The sequence below is a fragment of the Zophobas morio genome, unplaced genomic scaffold, assembly GCF_036711695.1.
Source record: "Zophobas morio isolate AGI-343-1 ecotype UQ-CSIRO unplaced genomic scaffold, CSIRO_AGI_Zmor_V1 ptg000005l, whole genome shotgun sequence".
Classification (NCBI taxonomy): Eukaryota; Metazoa; Arthropoda; class Insecta; order Coleoptera; family Tenebrionidae; genus Zophobas; species Zophobas morio.
Window position 1 is genome coordinate 19,006,423 of NW_026972110.1, and position 12,095 is coordinate 19,018,517.

The 12,095-nt window shown below is 32.7% G+C and overlaps 1 protein-coding gene across 1 annotated transcript in view; it reads right to left on the bottom strand.

Moving 5' to 3' along the window:
- LOC135122920 (neuroligin-1-like) overlaps window positions 1-12,095 on the bottom strand; it is a 414,788-nt gene that overhangs the window by 163,869 nt on the left and 238,824 nt on the right. The window lies entirely within an intron of this gene.

Genomic DNA, 12,095 nt, shown 5'->3' on the forward strand with positions numbered 1-12,095 from the left:
GATATTTGCATTTTCCATTGAAGGTGAATTACATTTTATGCTTGAAATGGCCTTTTCAGGAAGAATGTAACGTGATTTGCAAATAACTCGAGAGCTATTACGGTAATTGTAAAATATTAAAATATATGCTGTAGATACCGGAATACGCTAGACATTTTTCGTTATCCGAACTGAATTTCTTATATTTAATGGAAAAGTATGTCTTAAAATTGAGACGTTATTGGGAAAAATCGCCTAATATTCTGGCTTCATATAAAAGTTTAGTTTTTCCTACAGAAAAGAATATATATTGAAGAATAAATTGCTGAATTAGTATATTTTAACAAAAGAGTATTATTTCACAGCGAAAACTTATAATATCTGTTTTAAACTCAATAGCCAAATTCATAAGCTACAAGTATAGGAGCAGATTATTTTATAAAACTTAGCGGAAACGAGCTTTCTAATTTTTCACAGTTTAGGGGTCATGAAACGTCGAAAATCAGTCAGCTATGACATCACTGGTGAAAATCTCAATCTCATTTTCAACATACAAGCAACAGACCAATGCATTTTGATTTTCTAAGGAAAATTGTTTTCTGGGAAGTAAAAATCAAAATACTTAAGATCTGCAGCAATTTTTTTTTTTAAGAAACTGAAATAATCTCAGGAATCGTTATTATCATATTTTTAAAAATGTCGAAGAATTTTGCGAATTTTTGGAATCAGAAACAAATTTGGGGTCCATTCTCGTTTGTTTTTGAAATAATTTTAAAAAAGTTTGGGAATTTTGGTTTCTTGAATTTAAAGCAGTTTGATAGTATTTTTTCAAAAATGTGGGAAAATCTTGGGGACCTCATGTTTGTTTTTTTTTAAGAAAGTTAAGAAGAATTAGCGGCCTCTTGTGTTTTACTTTTGAAAAATTTTGAAAAGATCGTGAAGATCCGTGGTGTTTGTTTCCAAAAAAATTTGAAAATATTTTTGCCACTTGGTCTCTGTTTTAGATTAACTTGTGGAATTCTCGAAACGAAATTTTATGATTTATCTTGAATTTGGTTCATTGCTTGTGCTACAGAGGCGAGCAAAGTTCTGTCTAAATAACCTTAGACCAAGTTTTCAATACGTAACTCGTCCTAGATTTCTTTCTGTAAATACACGGATAATCGCTTACTTATTGATAAAAATGCTGATTTATGTTACTACAAAATCAAAAATCGACCAACACCGACATTTTCTCGAAAATACAAGCAGCAATCTTGTCGATGTCAGTTTTAGTGATTTATTCTTTTATGAAATAAATTGAAGTTACCTTTCCTTTTTATTGACAGTTTTTTACATTTTTACTTCCCGAGCGTTAACCAAGGAAGTATAGTAATCGAGTCAATCGGGCGACTTGTCAGTTTCCTGTTTTCTCGACGTGTCATGACTCTAGGCAGATAAGCTCCGAAACTGTTGGATGGATTGTTTTCAAATTTTGTATGTGTATTACTATCTTATTATCCCTACCACCAATGTGATGACATTCCCTCACAATTTTTCATAGTAAGTAGGATTTAGCTTTTATCTAATACTCCTGCAGTTGTAGTTTATCAATTTCTTTTCAGATTTTGTTTTTTTTTATGCTATAATTGCTATTATCCATTGTATTTTTTTAGTGCTCAAATCTCGAAAACCTCAGTGTTTTATTATTAGTCTTACAGTGCACCATCGGACCAGACCAAATATACACAAGTGTCTTTTCGTAACATAATACACTCGAATCAGACAGTGGCGGGGTATGGGTGATTAAAGTGTAATGCATTAATGGAGTCAGAAAAACAAGCTGCACAAGAATCTGAAAAAATTGGTCGAAAGCCGTTTCCACAGAACTTCCCTCGCACCTAAAATACAGTGAAATATATCCAGCATTTTTGAGTTGAGTTTTTACTTTCAAGAATTTTGTGATGACGTCATCAACATTTTTGAAAGGACACATATATCTATTTGGAGTTTTGCAGGGTAATACTAAAAATAACAATATTTCATTCCCAAAATTTTTTGGGAAAATGGAGTGAGCCGTTCCTGATTTAATCAAGTAAAAACTCATCATATTTTATACATTTCTGGTATATTTAGAAATTTAACTCGTTAAATTTCACGTTTTTACAAGATTAATAGGGGAAAATCAGTTTTAACTTAACAAATAATAGGCCCGCCCACCCGCCTCCTATTTCACCAGAGGATATGTCATTTGCCGAAATAAGTCTTAACTTTGCAAGTACTAGCCCCGCCCACCCACCCTTTACTTTCTTAGAGGGTATGTTATTTGCCAAGTTCAGTCTTATCTTACCAAGTACTAGCCCCGCCCACCCGCCCCCTATTTTCTCAGAGGATATGTCATTTGCCAAAATAAGACTTATGTTAACAAGTACCAGACCCCCTCTTTATTCTCTCAGAGGGCAGTACTTGCTAGTACTTGCTAAGATAAGTCTTATTCTGGCAAATGACATATCCTCTGAGAAAATAGGGGCGGGTGGGCGGGGCTAGCACTTGTTCAGATAAGACTGATTTTGGTAAATGCCATACCCTCTGAGAAAATAGAGGGTGGGTGGGCGGGGCTAGTACTTGCAAAGGTAAAGCTTATTTTGGCAAATCACATAAACTCTGAGAAAATAGGGGACTGGTGGGCCGGGATAGCACTTGCTAAGATAAGACTGATTTTGCCCTTATTAAACCTGCGAAAACTTGTTAAATTTAAAAGGTGCTAAATTTCATATTTCCATACGAACGAGTTAAATTTATATATGATTGGCTATTTATTTCTTAACAACTCAGTCGTTAATTTTTCTGAGTTATTTTTTTTGTATAAGCAAATTTAAAAAATATTAATTATATATTAAAAAAAAAGTACAGACTCATCATATTTTGTATATTTAAGATAGGATATATTCAGCAATATTTTGAGGTGACGTTATCAATTTTTTAGAAGGGATGAGTAAATACATTTTGATAAAAAATTTACCCTGCTTTAAAATATCTCCAAGATTTCAAAAGATTCGGTCAGGACGGCAGACAGATAGACAGACAGACGGAAACGGGAGATGTATTTCTTGATACTCCCGAGGTCATGAAAGATCGAGGAAACGTAAGTAGACAATCGGCCAACAGACTCGACTACAATACTTCCTTCGCTTACGGTTGGGAAGTAAATATATATATCAATAAAAAAGTTAAATGCCGTAGATAATAAAAAAATCTGTTATATTTGTTTTAATGTTTAAAGGTTATCATAAATGAAAGTTCGCAAAATCATTTTTTTTTTTATTTTGCCAAGACGCAGTATCAGTTGAGCTACTTCAGGGGGGAGAGAAGTCCTATCGAAATAACCTTGGATCAATTTTTGAGCTTAAAACTGACGACTGTGACAAGAAATATTCAAATTTTTTTAGTGCCAATCTGACAATAGTTATATTATACAATCAGGATATTTTTTTTAACCGAATTTAACAGGCTTTTGATTTCAGAATCGATTATAGATTTGTTAGCAAAACAGTGTTCATTGCATTTTTCTTAAAAAAAAAATTCCAACTTACAACTAATTTTACAAAATTTATTTATACATTTTACTGATTCTTTCCACATTTTTCACAAAGAAAACAAAAATTTGACCACGCTTTGTGTATTTAAAACCGATTCTTAAATAAACCACTATGTCATTTAAACATATAGATAATACCAGTCACACTGTAAGAAAAAAAAAACAGCCCGTGAAAGTATCGAACTCGCGACCTTCGAAATAGTAACACGACACTTTAACCAACAGAGTTTTTTTTTTTTGCAAAATTCAAGTTCTAGCGTAAATAATCAAGACAGATTCATAAATCACAAGTGTAGGACGATGTTATTTGATAAAATTTAAATAGTATTTACCATGCAAAAACTTGAAATGACCTCATCAAATTGTCGATGGGGATAATCATACAAGTTTTGGTTAGTGTTTTAGCATCTACACGATACTCCTGAGATATCTATAACATTTGACAACAGGCAGTCCAGTAGTTTCGGAGATTATCTGTCTAAAGACAGATACAGATGACTGACGTTGCTTTTATTTGTGATTTAAAAAAAAAAACAAAAATACAATTTTCTACGCACGGTGAAAATAAATATATGTATATATAATAAGTCGAAAAAATAAAAGGATAACTGCAGAATAATAAAATGACTAATAAGAATAAAATTAAATCAAATTTATGATTATTTTGTTGTGTTGAAAATGCTTGAGGATATAGTGAGACTGAGTACTATTTCTGTCCTTATTTAATCTCGTGAAATATTATAGCCAAGCCCACCTGTAACACATTTTCTCAGTTGTTTGAAAATCTGTTTTTAAGTTAAGAGAATGAACACTAATATTACAAACGCAAAATGACTATGTCTGAGAGGAAATTAGGCATTTATGAAAGCTTTGGTCGAATGAGATAGGTGTGCTTTGCAATTTTAGTGTTCACAGAGTTTGCATGAGCTTCCTAACTCAATTTAGTGTCCAGGGTAATTCCCAATAATTTAATAGGGTCAGTTGCTGTTTCAAGTTCTCTCAATGAAAACATGATGCTTTGAGTTTTATTTCTGTTAGATATAAGTTTATTTTTCTGTAAACCATTTATATATATCTATTTCAGTATTTATTTAAAAGGCAACCAGTTGCAGTTGCAACAGATTTGAGTCTGAGATACATACTGTCATCAGCAAAAGTGTGAAACTTAAACAAAACAATGCCTTAGGGAAATCGCTAATATAAATTAAAAATAATAAAGGTCCCAGGGCGGATCCTTGCAGAACACCATACGAGATAAATAAATGAGATGGTATAAATTGATTTAGAGTTATCCATTGTTGTCTATTTGTAAGGTAAGACTTGATGAGTGAAATATTTTGTTCGAATCCATATTAGTAAGCTAACTTCTGTAATCATATTTCGTGAGTGATACAATCAAAAATTTTGGATAGGTTGACCGTTTCTACTATAAACACGAAAAAAAGCGAGAAAAAGTTAATAACTTCCAACATAGCTTTTTTAACTGAAGGTTAAGCGTAAGCGAAGGAAGTATTGTATTCGAGTCGGTCACCCCTGGGGTACGAAGAAATAGGTCTCCCTTTTCCGTTTGCCTGTCTGTCTATCCGTCTCTCTGTCTGTCTGGCGTCATGGATTTTTATTAGACAGACAATCTTCGAAAGTACTGGGCTGATTGTTGTCAAATTTTGTATTTATATTAGAAATATCATGTAGATGGTAAAAGGCTAACCAAAATGTGTCTAATTATCCCCACCAAGAATGTGATGACGTCACTTCAAAATTGTACATTGTAATAGAAAAACTCACTTGTAACAAACGGTTAGCACGTTTCTGTATCTTTACTCAAATATTAGACACATATTATTTTTATTTTAGCTTATAATGGTTGCCATAAAAAACGATAAAATTCGCAAAATCAAATCTTTTATTTTTTCGAAAGAGCTGGATTTGACCAATTTTCTTATGTTAGTCCCTGATACGATATTTTTTCGTCGACAAAATGCTACAACACTTAATGTATTTTGTTGGTCTGTATCAGAGTTGTTGTTTATTTAAATTTACAGTTTTTCTCCCAGATAATTGCAAACTTTGAATTTTGTCCTGGAGGTAAAACAGCGTAATTAACGGGTTTGCTTTTACAGTCACAATGGGCAAAGTGGCGATTTTGTTCCAACAACGTAAATTTTGCAACCTGCGTACAAAAGCTTTTATAAATTAAGTCGAGCACTAGCTGTGTCAACATAGTAATTAAATTAATAAGATGCACATAGTTTGTTGTAAAGCCATTGTTTTTAGTCCATTTGTTTGCAGCACTCGCGCGAGTTTATTTTGCTAATTTGTCAGCGAACCAAGTTTGTTTGATAGCTATATTGTGCAAACTCAGCCACTTAAATTCAAGGGGTTGTGTGATAAGGCAATTATCACCTAGACCTCGCGCATCATCCGGAGAACAAGCGATGTTCCTAAAGGAACAATGGTAGGCTTCATGGACATGTCGCAATCAATCACCCAACTTTGCCATTACCCCATTAACCCCGCACAAGTTTTTACGGAATACTGTTGACACAGCGTTCGATTTTTGCCGGGAGATCTTTAACAGCGATACCGCAACCTTTGCACAAGGTTTATTCTCATCCAAACATCAAACGAAATTGACTCAAAGCTCCTCGATACATCGGCGTGTAGTAAATAACTTTTTCGCACAAAGCAGCCGGTTCTTGATTATTAGGATGTAATAAATAAATCAAATTTTTTGCAACGACGATTCCGCGAACAGCGCGAGAAAAGTAGACAACACTAAAACCTTGTTGACGTTTGGGAGATTCTCAACGTTTGTTCGCTTTAAATATCGATTCCGGGTCTTGCGTAATATGGGGAAAGTTGAACAAAACTTTATAATGAAATTTTCTTCGGTTACAATATTTGTTTAATTAAAAAATTTTAGCGGGCGCTTTTGGCAATTTGGGGCAAATTATTGCCGCTTTCTTTGATACTTTGCGCAAAAAAGTTGTGATGGAAGCTGTCACACGCAAACATTATGATATCTGCAAATTTCTAAAATTGTTTCGAGTCATAGGAAATATTTTTAGAGCGAGAAAGTTCTTAAACGAATTACGCTTTAACGTTTTTGGTGAAGTTCCTAACAAAGTTCATTTTCAGAACTTGCCTCCAACTTATTCCTGTATTATACAACATCCTGAGCGTTTGTACAGACGCTAGTGGCTATTTGGTACTTAAAAATGGAAAAATACTGTTGATTCTTAGTCGCTAAAAAAGAAGCGTTAAGCTTATATTATTATCACTGTGCTCTAAGGTAACAAATTAATTATTATTACAAACACAACAATAGTGAAAATTTTTCAAGAAAGTATGTAGTAAGCCAGCAATTAATTTCTCCGTAAACACTGCAACACCCTTAAGCAAAATGAAAACGCAGTCTAAGATAAAAATGTAATTTAATAAACCCTCTAGCACCTTAAGTGGCACAAATTTGTATTTGAAAATTAATTTTCTGAAAAGTTCTGAAACAAAACAAATTTTAATATACCGATTTAATACATCACTAACCTGAGGTCTCTATAACTGCTTTTGTTCAGTTATAACAAAATTTCTTCAGCCATAACGTCAATAGATTTTTTATTTAGACTGATTATTCTTGTTAGCAAATTAGTTAATTTCTTATTAACTAATTTGCTAACTCAGTCAGGCTTTTACCGAGTGGTCGTTGAAATTTACCAGCGGTTCTGTTGAGGTAACTATGTTCCACTTCTAAAGAAGTTTCTCTTAAACTTATTAATATCGTCAAAAGCAGACGCTCTTTCACCTGAGAAAGTCGGGAAGTTGCAGGACGAAGATAGTTCGAAACTTCGAGCATTCAACAAGAAAAGGCAACAATTTGCAGACGACAAAGGGAGGTTTATAATGTTTAAGCTTTAAATGTGGATTTCGTATTGTAATGAAGTAATTGTGGATTCTCAGACTAATGGTGTGAAAGAAATATTACAACTGCGATTTTAGAGCGCTTTTAGGCGGCGCACCAAATGTGCTCTGTAACAACATTTTATCTATAAATTATTTCGTTAATTATTTTAAATATCAAAAGTAGCAACATTTTGTGTTGAAATTCTGCCTCGTTGTTGTTTATTTGTGGATATAATATTTATTTAAATTATGTAGTTGGTAGATTAAATAATGATAAATAATATTAACCATGAATTGTATCAAACTAAAGCACAAATTATTATCAAAACTCGGCAGCCACATCCTGAATTTTTTTTTTTTTTTTTGAGAATGGTTCACATGCACATGTTGGAACTGACATGCGTGTCCTTACTTTCAATATTTGCTAGAAATGCAGGCATAATCTTGCCCTTTATCAATGCATTCATATTTTGGAAGAAATTGTTATTCCGTTCCCAGAGGTCTGTTTTATGAGGAGATGAGTCATATTTCTGGCGAATAAAATGTGTTTTTTCTAACATTTTAAAAACAAATCCGAAAAATTATTATTATTTTTATGTTGGTCGGTAGGTGGGTATTCCCTGTGTAGTATACGCAAAACTGATGCCGTTTAATATGTAGGCTGTCCGTAATGCACAATTTGGGTAAATTATGCGAATTTAGACGCACTGACCATTTTTAACAAAATTTATGGAAAACTTGATACTGACATTTTACCGTCGAAACGTTGTAAAGGATGTGAACTGAATCATAAAAAACTTTCCGAAATTCTTGATATTAATCAAGTGTAGATTATATTCTCTGGCGGACGAAAATTACACACTTTTGACTTGCTTAATGGTTCTAAAATTTTTTGCGAACAAATTTCCATGCATGCTTCTAAAAACGCAAGCCTGGCACTATAATTTTTTCGTTATTTAGTTATTGGAGCATGTCTACGCTGCCACTCTCTATGCATTCGAATCATAGACAGTGGCAGCGTATGGGTCAATAAAGTATGATACCTTAATGAATTCAGAAGAACAATTTCCACAAAAATTCTAAAAAATTTATAGTGCCATTAAAAATAACTGAACGTTGTAGACAAACACAAACATTGTACTTAATTAAGAGACGGGGAAAATCCTGTCAAAATAATAATAATAATATATTTATTAGTGCTAACATACAAACAGTGCAATTGCACATATTATCAAATTAAACATAATTAATAATAATAAATAATAATTTAAGGTTTGATACAAATTAAATCTAAGAATTACCAGACTGAAAAAATTATATAAACTTACAGCTAAATACAATATTTTCACTGACAAATTTCATTACAAAAATTCATGTAGATAGTTTTGCTTGTTAAAAAAAATTGTCTAAAGTTACGTATTTGGATAAAACTTTCCTCGCCCCTCAATTACATCAACTCCACGTTTTTCGATAAATTATTAAATTGTGATTTGTGTGACCAAAAAAAAAAACGCTACAAAAAAGGGCGAAAAAATAGACGAAAAAGAGAGGAAAAAGGTCGACAGAGAAAACTGGAGACAAAAGAAAGAGGCAAAGTCAAAAAAAGTCAGAAAAAAAAGAGGCAAAAAAGTAACAAAAAAAAAGGCGCAAAAAAAAAAGTGGGGCGAAGAAAAGATTGAATATAAAAGAAGCAAAGAAAGGGGGAAAGAGAGGATACAAAAAAGGACGACACAAAAATGTGCCACAATAAAAGTGACAAAGGCAACAAAAAAAAGATGACAAAAAAAGGGTAAACAAGAGTTGTAAAAAAAGGGGCAGAATAGTATTGACAATAAAATAGGCAAAAAAAGAGGCGCCGAAAGTAAAAAATTAGGAAAGAAAAAATTATTAAAAAGTGACAAAATGGTATCAAAAGGGCAAAAGGAAAAGGAGACGAAAAAGTGATAAAAAAACGAAAAAACGACAAAAAAGCGACATAGGCAACAAAAAAGAGTGACAAATAAGAGGTGAACAAGAATCGTCAAAAAAAGAAGCACAAGAGTCTCAACAAAAAAACAGGCGATGAAAAAAAGGCACCAAGAGTCAAAAAGTGAGAAAAAAGGGGACAAAAAAGGGCAAAAAGGGCAAAAAATAGAGCAAAGTGGAACCAGAAAAGGAAACAAAAATAGATACAATAGGAAGACGGAGAAAAGCGACAAAAAAAAACGAAAAAATAAGAGAAAAAGGGGAGAAAATGAGGCGAACTAAAACCAACAAAACAAGCGACAGAGAAAAAAAATAGTACAAAAGAAACGGCAAAAAAATGGGGACAAGAAGTCACAAAAAAGACGTCAAGAACCACAAAAAAAAGTCAAAAAAAGGAGAAAAGGTGATACAGAAAAGGAAACAAAAAAAGAAACAAATGGAACTTTTAACAACGAAGAAGGAAAGCGACAACAAAGACGAAAAAATATAAAAAAAAAGGATGAAGAAGTGCCAAAAAGGGATAACACTTAAGAGACGTTAAAAAATGCGACAAAAAATGAAGACAACCAAGAAAACAGGTGACAAGAAAAAAATGGCGACAAAAAAGTGAGAAAAAGTACCAAAAAAGCGACAAAAGAAGAGGGGGAAAGAGAGGATACAAAAAAGCGTGCCACAATAAAAGCGACAAAGGCAACAAAAAAAAAAAGATGACAAAATAGGGGCAAACAAGAATTGACAAAAAAAGGAACGGAAAAGTATTAACAAAAAAATAGGCGAAAAAAAGAGACGCCAAAAGTAAAAAAGCAGCAAAGAAAAAATAATTAAAAAAGTAACAAAATGGCATCAAAAAGACAAAGGAAAAACGAGTCGAAAAAGTGACAAAAAAAAAACCGAAAAAATAACAAAAAGCGACATAGGCAACAAACAAAAAGCCGACAAATAAGAAGCGAACAAAAGTCGTCTAAAAAAGAGGCAGAAGCGTCTCAATAAAGACGAGGCAAAAAAGACGAAAAAATAAGACAAAGAGGAGCCAACAAAAATTGACAAAAAAGAAATAGAAGAGTATCGATAAAAAAAGAGGCAATAAAACGAGACCACAAAAAAAGGCGATAAAAAAAGTGGACAACAAAAAAGGCGACAAAGAAAAAGTAGTACAAAAAACGGGAAAAAATGGCGACAAAAAGGCGTCAAAAGGCACCAAAAAAAGATCAAAAAAGGGAGAAAAGGTAGAGAAAAGGAAACAAAAAAGAAACAAAAGGAGGACAAAAGAAATGAACAAAAAAGATAGAAAAGAGAGTAAACAAAAGACGACGACACGAAAATGTGCCACAATAAGCAACAAAGGCAACGAAAAAAAGATGAAAAAAAAGAGGCAAACAAGAATTGACAAAAAAAACGGAAGAGTATTGACAAAAAAATAGGCAAAAAAATAGGCGACAAAAAAGGCGAAAAAAAAAGACGCTAAAAGGAAAAAAGCAGCAAAGAAAAAGTAATTAAATAGTGACGAAATGTTATCAAAAAGACAAAAGAAAAACCACACGAAAATGTGACAAAAAAATGAAAACATGACAAAAAAGCGAGATAGACAACAAAAAAAAGGCGACAAATAAGAGGCGAAAAAGAATCGTCAAAAAAGAGGTAGAAGAGTTCCAATAAAAAAGAGGCGACGAAAAAAGTCACCAAGAGTCAAAAAGTGAGAAAAGAGGCGACAAAAACGGACAGAAACTGCAAAAAATAAAGCAAAGAGGAAATAGCATAGGAACCAAAAAAAGATGAAGAGGCGACAAAAAAGGAGGCGAACTAAAATCAACAAAAAAAGCGATAAAGAAAAAGTAGTACAAAAAAAAACGGCAAAAAATGGCGACAAAAAGACGTCCAGACGCAGCAAAGAAAGCTGAACAAAGGAAAAAAGTGATAAAGAAAAGGAAACAAAAAAAAGATACAAAAAGAGGACGAAAAAGAAAAGCGACAAAAAAACGAACAAAAAAGATAAAAAAAGAGCAGATAGGAAAGAGAGGACATAAAAAAAGATGACAGGAATATGTGCCACAATAGAAGCGACAAAGGCAACAAAAAAAAGGCAAAGAGGAATTGACAAAAAATGGGGCGGATGAGCGTTGACAAAAAAATATGCAAAAAAAAAAAGAAAATGTAATTAAAAACGTGAAAAAAGAAAACGAGACGAAAAAGTGACAAAGAAAACGAGACGAAAAGTGACAAAGAGAACGAAAAAATGTCAAAAAAACGACGCAGGTAACAAAAACAAAGGGCGGCAAATAATAGGTGAACAAGAATCATCAAAAAAAGAGGCAGAAGAATCTCAATATAAAAAGGGGCGACGAAAATAGGCGCCACGAATCAAAAAGTGATTAAAAAGTTATAAAAAAATGGCAAAAAATAGAGAAAAGAGGAAACAGAAAAGGAAACAAAAAATATAAAATAGAAAGACGGAGAAAAGCGACGAAAAGAACGCGGACAAAAAATAGACTAAGATACAATAATAAAATGCTGTTTATTAGAATTAATTGGTAGCATGACAAAGCTTGTACCTTTGTTTATGCCTTCGCAATACTATAACACGAGTCTTAAAAACAACTCTATTGTGATTTTTTGTGAACCCTTCCACTATAATTTTTTTTTTTTTTATTGGAATAACGTGCTAACGTCGCATCAG